We start from the raw sequence: 17,315 nt of genomic DNA, 5'->3' as shown, positions 1-17,315 counted from the left end.
GAGATTTTTTAAAAAGAAGAGAAGAGAAAGACACAGATCTGTGTATACTTCCTTTATGAGAAAAGGACCCTTGACTTCGAGAGTTTGTGTACCTCTGTGGTTTTTGTTTTTTTATTTTAAAGATTTTTTTTTTTGATGTGGACCATCTTTAAAGTCTTTATTGAATTTGTTACAATACTGCCTCTCTTTTATGTTTTGGTGTTTTGGCCGCGAGGCGTGTGGGATCTTAGCTCCCTGACCAGGGATCGAACCCACACCCCCTGCACTGGAAGGTGAAGTCTTAACCACTGGACTGCCAGGGAAGTGCCTATACCTCTGTGTTTCTTCAGTATAACATGCCATCACTAGGTACTTTCTGACTTTCTCACTTTAGTGCTTTAACCTTTTCTCCTCGCTGCTCATGAGCCTCAGTCTGTCTTGTTAGCATAACCTCTCTCCTTAAATTGTATCTTTCTTGGTTCCCTTCTTTTAACCATCTCTCTGCTAACATACACATTCTTAATGTCTTAGGAGCCAAAAAGAAAACTTCTTACCATGTTTCTCGTATGAAGTTTGACTCATCACCATCAGGCTAACATTGCAAGCACAGGAGAAAGAAGTTCTTCCAGGGCAGTGGTTCTCAAACTCAAGTGTGCATTAGACTCACCTAAGGACTTATAAAAGCAAACATGACTGAAAATAAAAAAATTATCTATATGGGAAAAAAATCTAAAAAAGAGTGGATATATGTATATGTAAAACTGATTCACTTTGCTGTACAGCGGAAACTGACACAACATTGTAAATCAACTATACTCCAATAAAAATTAAAACAAAACAAAACAAAACATGACTGGGCCCTACTCTCTGAGGTTTTAATTCAGAGAATCAGAATTTAGATAATTTGCATTTCTACCAAATTCCCAGGTGATGTTGATACTTCTGGGTCCAGGGGGACATTTTGGAAGTCACTGTAGTCGAGTGAAATATTAGAATCTTCTGAAGGATTGATTTTCCTAATTCACAGTGACTCAACTCTTCTTCATACTTTGTTATTACAGAGTTTGAGTTGTTGAATCCACCTGAGTGGATTCAGGTGTTGCCATCTTCTAAGTAAGTGTTTCAACAGAATATTATATGTATTAGGAAAAAGCATATTTCAAATATCACATATTTCTCTGCAAAATGAAGAGGTCATTATTTATCTACCACACAGATGATAACAAAAAAAAAGATTATTTAAAGAAGAAAAGTAAGGAAAAAGCAGTTAATTTTGCATTTGATATACATTTCATTATACAAGAACAGTAGAGCATTATGACGAAGGGGTTCCATTCTTTGAGAAGTGTGTCTTCTTCTTTTGGGGGATGGTAAATGCAGAATGTGTGCAACAGCCATTCCCAGCTCACTGCCCCAATATCTTTAACCAGCATTTTATTATTACTCAGTTCTTCAAGCCATTTTATCTTCTAATCATTGTTTTGGGAGTGTGAGAAGATTGAGTGAAAAGCAACATTTTCATTGATTGCAAAGGGAGTTTATTCTGATAAGAGATGGTGCCTGCAGTAATTAGGTCTTGAGAGACAGACTGGCTGAAAAAGTGCACGGGATGCCAAGACTCAGAAGGGAAAGAGCAGCAAAGGAGTGGAGAACAATTAGCCAGAAGACACTTCTCCCGCCCCAACACTCTCCCTGTTACACTTTTCAAGTGTGTGTTAATATTTCAAACCTCCATTCGAATAGTAATGGTACTACAGTTCTCTGAAATCAGAGAATATAAACATTTTTGAATGCCTTCCCACCCTCATCTATAAGATGTTACCCAAAAGCTCTCTAAGTAATCTTCACTGTTTTTCTGAGGAAAGTAAGAGAACGCAGTACAGTTAACCCCTCATCTTTATATCTATACCTTGATTCTAGTCCCTTTTGGGGAGACCCGTACCCAGAAGCCCCACCTCTCAGGATCTACCTTGGCAACCGTACCCAGTCACCTAATCATGACTTCCCGTAGACAGCTCTTCTTATCCAAATGTGCCATCATTCAGGTCTAAATCTGTTTGCTTAAAACCTACCATTTTAGGTCCTGTGCACCTGTGAGGTTTCTTTGCTTTTGTTTTTGTTTTTTATAAAATACAAATGACTATTGCATCTATCACACTAAAGAAATCCCACAGCTAATTTTAGTCAAAAGGGTACAGTATGCTCAAGCTGCCTCTTTTCTCCAACATCTGGTAGCCCAGGGTTTCCTACAGTGTCCTTCAGGGCCCACGATTCCTCAAGCGGTGCCACCTGTTTGACTCATTAAAACCTGTTTGTCTAATTGGTCGTTCTTTCAGGCCCTTGCTCTGTGCCTTCCAGGGTAACAGATTGTTGCTCTGGGTGGACCTGAGAAAGAAGCAGTATCCAAGGTAACCATTCCCATCCGGAATTAATATTCTAAGGGTGATTTTCTGGGGAATGTTGCCCCCACCCCCTTTGTTGTGTAACACACAACAATAGCACCTTGCGGTAAGAGTTTCAGGCCCAAAGAAGAGGTGAAAGCAAGGCTGTGGAAATCAATGGAAAAGAGATTTGAGAGAAGGCAGAAACCATGTGAATGTAGTTGGTGCTGGTCCAGCTACCATTTTGACATAAAGAGAAAGCCATGAATTACCTGGATCCCATCCATCTGCCTGCAAATGTAATGTCTTGCCCTTCTCTTCTATTGTGATCTAGTATTACAAGTCTCCACACAATTCAAAAAGGAAAGTTTTTAGCGGGTAAGGCACATATCACTCTTGGATCAATAACTGATTTTTGAGGAGCTACTCTATTGTAGGCAGTTCCACAAAACAAAAGCATGTATTCTGCCTCCGGGGAATTTCCAGTAAAAAAAGGGGAGAACAAACATAATGAAAATACCAAATGATAATTATAAATGCCATAGGAGCAATCCAGAAAATATCACAAGACTTCAGAGGAAAGAGCTTTCTTCCAATTTAAATTTCTTGAAATGTTTTATATCAGTTCTAACTTTTTATTTACCACTGATTAAAAAAAAAATTCTCTTACAGATAAGTTATCTCAGACAGTTCTGAGTTTTCCTCAGAAATATTGTGGCTTTAATGGTCATATTGATCCAACTTGAAAATCTGTCCGTTTTATTATATAATTATAACCAGCAAATGTAGTAAGTTGCTAAAATTATTCTTAATGTAAATACTCTATTGCTTCATAAATAGGAGCTCATTTTTCTTATTTCTTTATTATGTAATCTAATGTCTGTCTATTGAAGGTTTGCTATGGCAAATTAAATTAGAAGTTTGGATCCCTCTCCCCTCCCTGACACACACACACACACACACACACACACACACACACACACACACAGAGCTATTTCCTTGCTTAAAGTATACTGCTGACTCATGTGGCCCTGAGTGATCAAATACCCCTTTACAGTAATTTTTAGCATATTCAATGACCTAACCTAACAGGACTCTTTTCCTGACTTGTTCAGTCTTCACAGATGCCTGCCTGTGAAACAGGAAATTTGTGAGGTCACCTCTAAGGATTTTCTTTGTATTGCACACAGCAGAGGAGAGTGTGGTGTTTTTCATACCCGTTTTCTTTTAACTCTGCTTTTTAAAGAATATCTGAGTTAAAGTTTTAGGATCTGTCATTACTATATGCTAAGCATATGATCCAAAGAAGTCGCTGCTTTTGTGGATAATAACGAAGTCAAGGACAGAGGGTACATCGTAATAATGAAATGCAAATTTCTCATTAAAAGGCAAATCCTTCATCTCAAAAGGTTGAACAGGATGCAACTTCGCTTGACTGACGGGAACTTCCTATTAAGGCTCTGAAAAAATATTCCAACTGAAGACTGTCTTTGGATCTGAACGACTTTCATTTCAATGAATTGGGACATTTGAGCATATTGTAAAGCCATGTCCTATAAAAATTTATGTTGAGATAATTAAATAAGTGTCAGCAAAGGTGTTGCCATCCATTATAATTCCTCATTTGTTTAATATATATTTTCCCATCAGGGATGGTGAAATGTTTCATCAGTATAGACTCTACAAGAAGTGTTGCCAGTTTTCTGCATTGTTTTGCCTTTTTATGAATTCTCCTGACCTTATTTTTCTCAGCCTATGCAATCTCACCATAGCTTCCAGTCTTCCTGCAGTCTGTTAGCTGTGTAATACCTTTGAAGTGTTCATCTCTACCCTCTCTTAAACACGCTACTCATAATTTCACTTGTTTCTAAGTATCTCCACCTTGATGTTTTTCGGGTACTTAAAACTCAAGATATAGAGCTCAATCCCTGTTCCACTCATCCCACACAAATGTGGTCTGCAGCTCAGGAAGTGCCACTGTCGTCTACAGGGCTCCTAAGCCACTACTTTGGAATCACCACCTGCTTCTCCCCCCCTTTCCTTTATTTCTCACATTCAGTCAGGCACCAAGTTCTATCCATTGTGCTTCTTAAATATCTCTTTATTAGCTCATTCTCTCTTCTCTCTGTTGTCACTTGCTCCATTTAGGAATTCATTATCTCTCACCTGGATTTCTCCTGGAATTAACTCATCTACCGCCCTCCTGTCAGTATTGTCCTAAAATCCTGACATACACACACAGGCATTTCAGACCATCCATCATATTGCTACCAGAGGGCACTTGTAGCACATATATCTCACCGGGTCACTTCTAGTTTTAAAGGTTTTCAATGGCAACTATTCCCAGTTCCTTCGGGCAGTACCCAAGTCGCTTCTGATGTCTCCCTCGGGATCATCCATCTTTTCCATCCTAGACAATCAATAACAAACATCATTGCTCACGCTGCTGTTGAAGGGATGGTGGGCCTCATTGCCCTTTCACACCAGGAGTCCTTTATTATTCCAAATTGGGTAGCTCAGTCCTGAGTGCCATTTTATTCCTTTAGAACCTCACTCAGTATTTCCTTGTAAACAGCTCCAGTGTGGTACAGACAGCTGCCAGCTGCCGTTCTGAGGGAGTGTTGTTTTTGGTGTGTGTGTTATTATCGTTGTTTTTAACAGCCCTTTGACATAGCAATGTGCATTTGAAAAGTCTCCCCTGATTGCAGTGGCTTCAAATAGCCTTGATCTTTTTAGCCAAATCAGACACCCACTTACCAAGTTAACCCTGCTTCCACAAAGTACCTCCATGTAAATGAAAGATGTTAGATTGTTTTCTTTACATAATCTCTGTAAAAAAGAAAGCCTCTCACCTTATTCATAAGGAGGCCTGACATCGTCATAGCGAATGCTCTCACTACTTGCAAACTCATAGGGAATTAACCTGTGTTGCAGTGAGGGAGAGTGACAGGGAGTGTTCTTAAGGACAACGAACCAGCCCTTTATGTTTTTGTGTCTATTTTGTAAAATAGCTTCATTTGTAGCAGGTGCTTTAAAAAACTACTTCTTTGTTGAGTGTAAGTTGAAAGCAACGTCTGTGTGTCCCCTTTTTGTATTTGCATTTCTCACTCTGCATTTTTTTCCTTCTCTTCACTTTGATGTAATCAACTCGTTTGAATGAAGATATCTGCGATCAATGGGGAAGATGAATTACACTGAATTTATATTGACACTGCATTAGACATAGTGTTCTTAGCGTCCTTTGAGCAAACCTCAGTGATGCCTGTGACGTGTTATAGAATATCGGAGAGAACATTGAACATCTGTAGCAAGCAGGAGATCTTGTACTGAAACAAGTATATTAAAATCAAAGTTTACTGCAATTATTTTGATGAAATTATATTCCTTGGAACAATCCAGTAGGGTGCTCAGATAGCACGTCAGCAAACACAAAATGAAACCAGGTGAGTGTAGGGTCACCTCTTCTGGCTTGTGCCTGCTGCCATTTTATATATGAAATTTAAAGACAGGTAATAAAATAGGAAAGCTATGTGAGGCTCCTGCATGATTTCACCAGGTGCTTTTAGTTACAGGAACTTTCAGTGGAGGCCCTCCGTAGTGTGGAATCCGGAAGTTTGATTCTTATTTCCGTCATAGTCTTGGCTGCAAAGAAAGCCACAGAGCTGCAGCAGGCCCTCTTTTCACCATGGGGTTGGTCACATCCAGAAGCCCCACCTGTTTGGTGCCTAGAATAAAAGCATATGGCACTGCTGACACATGGGCCTGACTCAGTGTCTGAACCCAGTGAATCCTGGGAACCACACAGTGAAGGAGGGTAAACTTCATGAGCTCAGTTGACTCAGAAAATTTGCTTTGATATTAAATTGTTTTCTGGATTAGAGAAATCCTCTGTCCAGATGATCACTTGGAGTATATTGAAAAGAATTTTGAACCAACTCTTTCAGGTTTCCCCTAAAAATACCAGGTACAGTTTGTCTTCTGAACCTGCATTGAACTGGGAGCAAGCTCTCCGTCATATGGCGAGTGGACGCCCAGGATTGGAACAGACAGTTAGAATCTTTTGTTCCTCCTTTTAGCTAAACATCTCCTACTTAGGGAGCCCTGGAAACTTTCTGTATTTGCAGTGTAGGCTGAGGGTTGATGGAATGTTTTTGGTGCCAAGGGCCATGGTCTGTTTTTAATTCATTTTAAGATCACTGAATCCCTCAACCATCATTTTGTAATTGATAATAACAGTTGATAGAGCTCCTACAAAATAGCATACAGAGTGCCATCCCTCTTCCAATATCATAAAACATTTCTCATAATAACGCTTATGAGCTAGACAGTCCTATTTCATAACTGAAAAAAAGAGGCTCAGAGAACCTAAGTAACTTTTTAAAAAATCACACTGGTTATTAAGTGGCCAAATCAGCATTCAAACCCAAGTTCTTCAAACTTCAAAGCCAAGCTGCTATTGTCAGCCATGTGGCCTGTGATGCCGAAGTGGTTTTGTATCACCTTCCCGGCAACCAGGTCACGAGACCTGTAGTATGTGTTGTAGGTCTTTCCTCTGAAGAATGGGGAGGGTATCTCTGTCCATTTCTTAACATTTTGTAAGAGCAGCTTTGGAAGAATTCTCTCTACTAAAGTTTTATAGTTTGAAGAGAAAGGTAGTGATTTGTTGAAAGAAAAAATATACTGATTGTCAAATTATGAGAAATTGGGCTGCTGAAACTTGGCACTATTTTGGAAAATTCAGAAGCAAATTGAAACCAGCCTAAAACAGGATTGCAGTTTTGATTAGAAACCTTGTCTCCAAACTCCATGAAATAGGGCTAGGTGATATAAGAACTGACACAGTGAAGAGGGATATTTATGTGTGGCTAGGAGAAGCAGCAATCATGTTTATGTAGTGAAGGCAATTAAACTCCCAAAGGCTGGAATGTGGGTTGGCCCACTTAAAATTGGCCTAATTTTGAAGAGTGAATTTACAGTGATGATTACTTTCATTATAATGAGACTATCTGGCTTAATATTTTTCTCTCTTGCCTAAAAATCTAAGTAAATCAATTGTCAAACCTTCTAGGATTATGCATCATATATATGCTTTTACCCACCATAACTTTCTACCATCTAACTTATTCAGGTTACCATGTGTTCCAAACCAAAAAAGGGATATGCAATCAAATTAAAGATTTTAGTTTGTGAATATTATTAATTAAAAAGCCTCACATAGGTATAAAACTAAAAACACATGCATGTAAGTGTTCCATGAATTAATCTCTTAAGTTTTATCTGCCTTACTGAAACTAGAGTCTACAGTCATTAGACAGAACTTATTCTCTTGCTTAACATACTTAACTTTATGAGTCACTTTTTTCCTACATCCAACAGGCATTTGTTAAGTGAATGCAAATGAACTTTAATATTAGCCTTAAACAAAAACAACCAGAAAGGCAACAAACAACCAGAAAATAAAAGTGGAAGTTTATTTTCTAAATCTTTGAAGATTTTTGGATAATCTTTTGCAGTAGGTTAAATTATCAAGCAAAAAAAAACCACGCACTTTGCTTTTGAGTTAATTTTTCATTCAGGCGTTTTAAAAGTTTAATTCTTACTTTCTTGGCTTTATCGAAAGGCTTTCAATTATTTTAATATCTTTGAGGCTGAATAGCTTGGTAGTAGTAAAGAACAATTATATGGATCTCATTAGAATGTATATCACACACAGTATTTTCAAAGCTTGTCTGTTCTTTTAGATATTAAAAAGAAAAGGTAATTTAGTGAAGATAAAATGGACTTAAGCAAGTGCTGTATTCTTTATCTGGCATTTTACTGACATAGTTCAATAATTATCCCTCGCTGTGGCTTTGCAGTAGTTGTGTTTCAAATAAAGGAAGGACAGAGATGGGAGGGGGAAGAGGAGGAAAAGGAGGGGAAAAGGACAGAGAGGAGGGGGGAAAGAGTGAAAAAAAGAAAGAGAGCAGGAGAAAGAAAGAGACAGGAGGGGGGGGGAGAAAGGAGATGGATCGAGAAAGAGGAAGGAGATGTTCATGGAAGCCAATGAAATATTAAGATCTGATTCATCTTCAGTAGAGAAAGAAGGGTGTCACCTTCGTTTTATCAAAGTATTAAGACACAGGTAACCTCACCCACAACTGCAAATAAAAGCTATGCCATTGATTTCTTCTTTTATAGTACGTCAATTTCTCTACATTTCCTTGAGATATGTGCCCCAAATTAGTTTCCTTTAGCTGGAAAAAGGTCCCACCTTCATTTCCTAACTTCACTGAATTTGGAAGTCTAGTTGGAGTGATAAATAACAATGGGAAAAGACAACACATATTAATTATCAGAAGAGGCCCCTTTGAATGAAAATTTGATACAATCTTGGAAAGCAAAGGAAAATAGGAATTAGAAAAATGGAGTTCATAAATGGCAGCACTGTTTTCAAACTGCCTAAATTAATGGCCTATCTCCTGGAAGTTTTAATCAATTTCATAATCCAGACCTCTGTGATTACAATTATCTGGATAATTTAAGAAAGAAAGAAATCAGCTTTTGCCTATCGTGATGTTTTATGCATCGCAAATCCTCAGAAATTATTTTTCATTTGATTGGTCAAATAATTTGGCCTTTGTTTTCAGATTAAAGAAAAACCGCATGGGAAGGAAAGGTATAAAGACAAAAATTAAAAAGAACCTCATGAGGACCTTTTCAGAACTCAAGTTCAGAACAAGGAAAATGACATTGAGCTACCAAGGTCTCCATGATCTTTTTTTTCTGAAAAGAAAACATCATTTAGCCAAGGGCAAGGTCAGATCAGCTGGAGAGTTGAGTGTGTGTTAGTGTTTTACCCTACCCTTAGAAGCTGGGAATCTGCTGTTACTCTAAGTCGAATACTATCGTTCATTATGTCTCGATGGACAAAACCACGGTCCTTCATGAGGAAGAATGAACCACTGAAACTCAAGTTTATTTGGAAGCCACAATGCAGACTGCTTAGAACTTGAGCCTGGGACTAAGGGAGTCTTGATTCTTGGCCTTCCCTCCCCTCCCAACTGCCTGTTTGAGTGAAATTTGATTCAAAGTCTTACCGAATTTATCCCTCTCACTCCTATCTAGCCTTTATTCAGTTCTCTCTTTTTTTTTTTTTTTTGTAATTTTTTAGTTATTTATTTTTGGCTGTGTTGGGTCTTCGTTTCTGTGCGAGGGCTTTCTCTAGTTGCGGCGAGTGGGGGCCACTCTTCATTGCGGTGCGCGGGCCTCTCACTGTCGCGGCCTCTCTTGTTGCGGAGCACGGGCTCCAGACGCGCAGGCTCAGTAGTTGTGGCTCACGGGCTTAGTCGCTCCGCGGCATGTGGGATCTTCCCAGACCAGGGCTCGAACCCGTGTCCCCTGCATTGGCAGGCGGACTCTCAACCGCTGCACCACCAGGGAAGCCCTATTCAGTTCTCTTAACACACTTATTTTTATTATTTTTGTTGATGAGTCAATAGGCTTCTTAAAGAGGTAATATAAAATAGCCTGATTAACCAAAGAGGCAGACATGACCTATAATTTTATACTGAATAAGAGCCAATGTTAAAATTTTTATAATTTCCTTTGAATATTTATATGGTGGTGAGTTCATGCTATATGTATATAATTTTGCAGCCCTCAGCAGTTACGATTCTTCAACAGTGTCTTCTGAGTTCTAATGCTCTATGCAGCTTTATTTCCTTGTCATCTAAAAGGCTTTTGTTTCTGTACAAAGTTATAAACTCTTCCAAGGAAGAGACCTTATCTTCCATTTATTTGTCCTTACCTTGCTTTCTACACATAGACTAACAATTTGCCTTCCTAGGCACTCAGCAACGAAAACCCAATGCAGCCAAAATAAAATAAATAAAATCAAATCTTAAAAAAAAATAGCTTAGCTGCCAAATCCTGGTTAAAAAAAAAAAAAAAGAACAGTGTGTATTCTATAAAATCTGAAAATCTTTTTTTGATGCTCATTCAATCACGTAAGTCTTGGATTAGATAATGCTGTGAGGAAGGCAAAAAAAAAAAAAGGTCCCATGGCCCTTCTCGAATGTCCATCTCCATCCCCAAGGCACACCTAAAGTTTATTTTTCACATTGCAGTCAAAGAGAGCTTTTGAACAAACAAATCTCCATACTCATTACCTGTACCCATCTCTGCATCACCCTTTCTCGCCCCCACTGTATATTCCAGTCATTATCAAAGTCCCAGGAGCACAGTATGCTTACTCTTCTTTCTCGGCCTTTGCACATGCTGTTCCCTCTGCCTGGAGGACCATCCCTTCCCACGTCCACCAACCAAATCCCCCATCCTCGCTTGGATAATTGTTACTCATGTTTCAGGTCTCACCTTAGATGCTACCTTCTTTGGGAAGTCTTCTTAGTCCCTGCTAGGTTAGTGATTCCATCTCAGTGCTACCTTAACATCTTGGGTTAACCAGTATCATTTATATATATATATATATATAAATATATATATAAATGCCTGCCTGCTTACTTATCTTCCACCACCTCCTGCTGCACCACAGAGCCTTAGGCTCTTTAAGGATAACAACTATAGCTGTTCACGACTCTATCCTCAATAGCTGGCTGTCACAGAACATGTGTTCACTGAATATTTCTGGAATGAATGAATGACTCTGCTCTTCTTGCCTATTTCCACCTGTGTGTCATGTCCTTGGGTACCCCACAGATTCACCACACTCCTGCCTGCCATACCCACACCTTTGATCTTCCCTAACTTTCGCCTTCTTGAGGATGTTTTGAGCTCTACACAGGTTTGCCTCTAGTTTGTTAGTCTGATGACTGTTCCACTCAGAGATGCTAATGGCTCAGGTGTCACGTTCCTTATAAAGCATGTGGTCGTAAACTAGTCTTTTCGGGAGTTTCTTAGCCCAAAGCAAAAGCTATAATGGCAGACTTTCAATCCCTCTCCTGAAGGAAGCTTTCTGTATTCCTCAAATGCTCCTGTGTGAGTGATGGCCAGCTTCCTTTGTGTAGACCAGCATCAAACTTAAATCTTTAATATGGAATACTTGCCCTGAGTGGTCATTGTGCTCGCTTTGTGAAAGACTCATTTAAAATAGTAATATTGCTTTTAATGGAAATTTTTGGGATAGGGTCACTGATACAAGTTACAAAGAAATAAAAAGGTCATTGTTATATGCTTCACATTTAATGTAGTTATCAACTCTACTTCCACACATTACTTATAAATTTGTGTGAAGATTTTGTATGAGTTGAGGAGAGATTAAATGCATTTATCCTATTATGTGGTAAGTAAACCAGTACAGTGGAGAAGATGAATCCTCCGTGATTCGTTCTTCAGATTTCATGATATAGAGATCTGAAGAAAAAATGAATTTTACTATCTAAGAAATAAATGAATTCATCTGGGCTACTGAGAAATGATTTACATGTAGGTAAAACAGGGCAAAGTCTTGATCTTTTTCCGTTTGAGAAAAATTCTCTCTGGAAATTACTCAAAGAGAAGAAAAAGCTACTGGGTCCAGATTTAAAAGAAGATAAAAAACTTCTTGTTTCTATGGAAATGAACATGGGTCACCTTGCATTTCTCTTGTCTTCGTATTTATTTTTTTCCTCAGGGCAGATTTCTCTAGCCTACTTTGTAGTGTCTAATGACTTTACCATGGACGGATCATTAAATACAGAGCTAATGAAAACTTTAGAGATAATATAAGCCAAACCTTTTATTTTGGAGATGAGGCAGTTGGCATTCAGAGAAGTCAAGCATTTTGTCCTCTGTCACCCTGCTGTAGAGCAGCAGACCTGGAACTTAAAACCAGTCTGGACCCTGGACCCTGTGTGCTTTCCATCACATTTACAGACAGTTGCTGGGAAATGTGGAAATAATAACTAGATGGCTAAGTAAATAAACAGTATCATTCCAGTATTTAATTGATGACACATTAATAATATCCAATTTTCTGACCGCTCTTCTAAGTGTTTTATATGTATTAACACACTTGATCCTCACAATGCCTTATGATTCTTACTTTAACCAATAATAAAGCTGACGTGCGGAGAGCTAAGGAGACTCCCACAGCTGGTCAGTGTCGACACTGGGCTCTAAGCGTGACAGTAGCCTCTTGAGTCTGTGTACAAAACTGCTACCTTGTACTTCCTTTCATTTCAAGTATATTCACAAATTATTCAAACATATGCGCAGTTGTGTTAAGAACAAGAGCATTGGAGTTATAAACAGGAATCAGGTAATTGGCTGTGCCACTTAGCTGTGTAACCTTATATTACTTCCTCTCGCAAGGCCCCTGTGTCCTGGATGGTGACTTGAGGTTATTTCAGAACAGCACTTCCTCAGAGAGTGGCCGGGAAAGTTACCCAGGATAATGCAAATAAAGTTCTTCCGTCTTGGAACTGAGACTGCCACACGTGTTAAAAATTAATGTGCTAGAGTGCTGAATTAAACTTGTAGTCTCATTGGCTAAAGCCCTTATTTCATTGCAGCAACACAGAAACCTTACTTTTTTTAACCTTCCTCTTTGAAAAAAATAAAAAATACACCCCTGCACTATTCTAGCTTAGTAATGTGACATAAGAAATTTAATTTATTCTTTATTAGGGCATTTTAATGCTTTAAGGTCTTCATTTTGAAAATGCTTTTGATTCCTTTTTTTTAAACTAAATACCTTATAGGAACTTGCTTTCTCATTATTTGCTTGTTTCTACTAAACATGAAGCTCTAGAGAGGAGATTCAAGATAGCTGATGATTTTATTTAATCCTACTTTGTGTGCACAGTCGATATTGAGAATAAAACAAAGAGATGTTAGGAAATAAATACAAGAAAAAAATCTTATTTAAACAAACAAGCAAACAAACAACAAGAACAAATTGTACCATTCCTTTAGAAATGTCACTATCTACCATACATAGCAGTCTTTCTTTTCAGCAATAAAAGACAACTGGCCATCTAAAGATTTCCAATATCCTTGCAGTGTTGACCTCATCGAAAATTGATGAGATCAAAAGTACAATTATTCTGGACAGGAACTGTTCTGCCAGATTATCATGCACAGAAAGTCTCTGAATGTCAACTTAGCACATATATTGAGCAGATATGGCACTTTCTCTCCTATAACTTCAAAGCATCATTGAGTAATTTTTTTCTCTGCACAATAGTTTATGACATTCATGTCTCTTTCCTCTCATACCTCTTTGAGAATTTATTCTTTGATCTTAATGTGTAGGAGTTTAATTTCCTTTTCCACTGTAGAGGTGTGGATTGGGTGGGAGTCACTGTAAAAGTTACAAAGTAGTAACCATAAACAAAATAAAACCTAAAGAACGCAAGATTTTTTTTTCTGGCATCACTGCTCCGGGAGAGTTGATGTGATGAGGTGCTTCATGGCGGTGAGATAGCATCATGACCTGTAATTCTGTTGATTCACCTTGGAACAATTTACCTACCAGCGACGGCCTGGGCTGACATTTTTTTCATGCTGCATTAAGAATCTGAAATACTGCAGGGAGTTCCTAACTGACCTCCTTCGTTTAGAGTCACCCTGACTCCCTAAATCATTTTCCACAGTGCAGTGAGAGAGCACTCCAAAAAGTAGATCATGTCATTCCCCTGCTTAGAACTCACCAGTGGTTTCCTATTACAGGACAGTAAGTCCAACTCTTTTAATAAAGCTTCCATGGCCTTTACAGAAGAGGCCCTGCTTCTTTCTGTAGCCTCCAATCCCATCACTTCCTTCAGTTCCTTGAACATCATGTGCTGTTCTTTGCCTCCAGGCCATGATACATGCAAATCCTTTTTCCAGGTACCCCCTAAGTCCCCCTGTCTATTCACTAGCTTATGGCACATGCTTGCTTGTGCAATAAAAGTGGAAGAGGACTTGTACTTCCTATTATTTGAAAAAGGAAGTATTTTAAAAGTTATTTATTCACGTAAGTGCAGTTCCATCTGTCTTTACTCATTTCTGTCATCAAAAAGATTTCTGAGGGATTGTTAGCAGCAGAACAAAGATTTATGCATCCCTCAGGCCTCATTTGGAGATTATGGTGGATCAAAGAGGGTGCTGATAATGTGTCTGGACAAAACTCAAAATTTTAAAGAAGGCAAAATATAGATTTTTTAAATGGCTGGTCTACATTGGGTTTAGCTAGCTGCTCACAACCCCCCCCCCTTTTTGAAATTGTCTAATTTCCATTTCTTACAAAAATGACTTCATAAAAGATAGGCTTTTGTCTCATTATGTGTAAATGAATGTAACAAATCGAATGCATTTCTCTCTCTTAATCTGCCCTACTCCACGCACCAGGATAAAATAAACAGGGTCTTTGGACATTCGAAAGCTCTGTTGAATGAGTATCTTGTACAAACCATTGCCGCAATCAGCCTACTCAATATAGTCTTGGGAAATACACTTTTATACGTTATTTGTTAGAGATTATTCTACTATTTTGTGGTGGAAGAGTTCATTAGTTCCCAGCTCATAGGTGCTTCTATGTAGGAGAAACAAGGAATGAATATAACATATACTGTAATTATCCTCTGAGCAGAACTTCCCTGGATTTGTAAGGAGTCAGGTGGGATTAATGGAGAGAACACTGAATCATGTGACCTGGAATCATGCACATATAGTGTGCATTTCTCAGTAATTGGATGAGAAACTCTTGGCTGGTTCATTTCCCCTTGTAGGTTTCAGTTTTCTCATCTATAAAATGAGTAATATAAGTATATGAGTAAAAATGTTTACATAATATTGAAGACATTTTTCAGCTCTATCATTCTATGAATTGAACCCGCATCATTAACATAAGATGAATTTAAGTCTCTAATTCATATCCTTGGGTCCACTTCTGCTCTCCCTCAATATATTCACATTGAAGCCAGAGCCTGCTTGGACAGTTCTAAATGAGAGCACATCATTTCTGCACCTAAAACCTTTTACTGGCTTCTACTTGCACTAGGAGTAAAATAAGAACTCCTTGCCAGGCCTGCATGGCCTATTGCTGGCCAAGCCCTCAGGCCTTGTCTCCTCCCACTCTTTTCCTGAACTCTGCTGCAGCTGTTCTGGCCTTTCTTCCTGCTCCTTGAGCCCACCATGTTAATTTTCACCTCAAGGCCTTTGCACTACTCTCCCTCTGCCTGGTGCTTTCCTCTATTCTTCTATGGCCAAGTCTATGTCCTCACAGAGGGCTTAGCTCTAGAGGACACTTTGAACACACCATCTAACCTAGACACCTCCTTCCCAGCACTTAGTCCTATTTTATCTTCTCCCTACTATTTCTATCTGAAATAATCTTAGTTAATCATTTAATTGCTCCTTTCCTGTCTCCTCTATTAGAATGTGTGCTTATTGAGAGCTGCCGGCTTTCCTATCTTGCTCACTGGTAATTTCCCTGTGCCTAGAACAAAGCCTGGTATATAATAAACACTCCATAATATTTGACTCAGTGAATTCACCCTGAGGTGTATTTAACTAATCGCAGGTTATTTTTTAGAGACTACTTCCCTAAGTATGGGAAAAGTAAGAGATGGTATAAGTGTCTGAGAACAGTAGGAAGCCAGATGAAGAGAGGTATATGTAGAGATTAGAGGATGGTAGAGAAAAAAACAAACTTTATCCATTTTTCAGTCTCTTTTGTCTAGTGTAATCTTAATCCAAAATATGTCAACATCACAGATAGGATTTCAAAGAAGTGGGAACATGGGTGGAGCTAAAACTTACACCAAGCTTAAAACAAAAATAAACAAGCCCAACTGAGGAGCAATTTGACTTGTACTGAAAGAGTGAAAATCATACATCACAATCTCTCAGTGATAGGGCAGAATTTCCACCTCCTTACTCAAAGCTGCCCTACCTTTCCACCTGCAGCTCATTGGGGGACCCCAGAGAATTTAATCAAGACAGAGCCTTGGGAACCTACAGTCAGAATTTCAGTTTGATTTTTTTATAAGGAAAAAGGTAGGAACAGTACAAAGTTGCCATGCGGAGTGGGAGAAACCCCAAGCAACGGGGAAAAAACCCTCAAATTAAATTCTTATTGAGAAATATATCATTCATTTAGAGTTGGTCAGGTTGAGTTAAGTAGAAAGACTTTTTATTTAACATGTGGGGGGAAATGGGTATATAGAGTGACTATAAAATTTCTTTCCTGCAATTCTTGATGATCCCTACTAACAATATTTGTACACTCTGTAAATTTCTCAAGCTTTTTGAGTTTCAACCCATTCTTAAGTACTAGGGCAGCTTTGATGCAAATACAAACAAGTACCCCAGCTATAGGTGTCTGGTCTAAGTCCACAGTACTTGTTACACGTGTCTCTTGAGTACACAGTGCCTCACGGTTCTGTGAAAACAACCGTGGTTACCACACAGTTGGGTTTGTTGCCCTTCTGTACTACCTTTCTGTTTCCTGTTCTGACTCTACACTTTTATATCCTCACGAGATAAATGTCTTGCCTGATGTAGCAAACACATAAGCTGTTCATGGCACACATTTACCTTTGTGCCTGTGTCTCTTCTGGGACCTGATGCACCTTTTCAGAACCAGACTCCATCTTGCAACCTACCACTGGGTTCGCTATTCCATCTGACAAAAATTGCCATTGGAGTACATGACAGATGTGGCAAAACAAATATATCCAAATTGATTCCAATTTGGCGATGGCTGTCAGGGGTTTCTTTCTGAGTGTTAAGGCACACTAGTTGGGAATCACTGCTCTGAATCTGTTTAAGCAACTCAGTGTCCACCTTTCGTCTTCCTTGAAGAAGAGTGATTGCCTCTCTTATAAACCCTACTCTTACGATCTTGTCTACTCTACTTCATGTGAAATCCTGAAATTGAGATGACTTTTGACAACCTCACCAGAAATCTTAGTCTCATTTGGGGAGTGTGTCCACTGTGCTTTCTGGTCAACCTACAACTGGAGCAGGTATTTAAAGGGAATGTTGTAGTGA

The 17,315-nt window shown here is 38.8% G+C and overlaps 1 protein-coding gene and 1 long non-coding RNA gene across 7 annotated transcripts in view; one reads left to right on the top strand and one right to left on the bottom strand.

Moving 5' to 3' along the window:
* The window catches only part of PTCHD4 (patched domain containing 4), a gene marked incomplete at its 5' end in the record, with an annotated part of 239,195 nt that overhangs the window by 46,180 nt on the left and 175,700 nt on the right, over positions 1 to 17,315 (top strand). The window lies entirely within an intron of this gene.
* LOC309608195 overlaps positions 1 to 17,315 on the bottom strand; it is a 775,896-nt gene that overhangs the window by 671,081 nt on the left and 87,500 nt on the right. The window lies entirely within an intron of this gene.

The sequence above is a fragment of the Balaenoptera borealis genome, assembly GCF_965194805.1.
Source record: "Balaenoptera borealis genome assembly, chromosome: 12".
NCBI classification, from domain to species: Eukaryota; Metazoa; Chordata; class Mammalia; order Artiodactyla; family Balaenopteridae; genus Balaenoptera; species Balaenoptera borealis.
The sequence above is the reverse complement of the archived record's forward strand: the minus strand, read 5'-3'. Positions and strand labels throughout refer to the sequence as shown.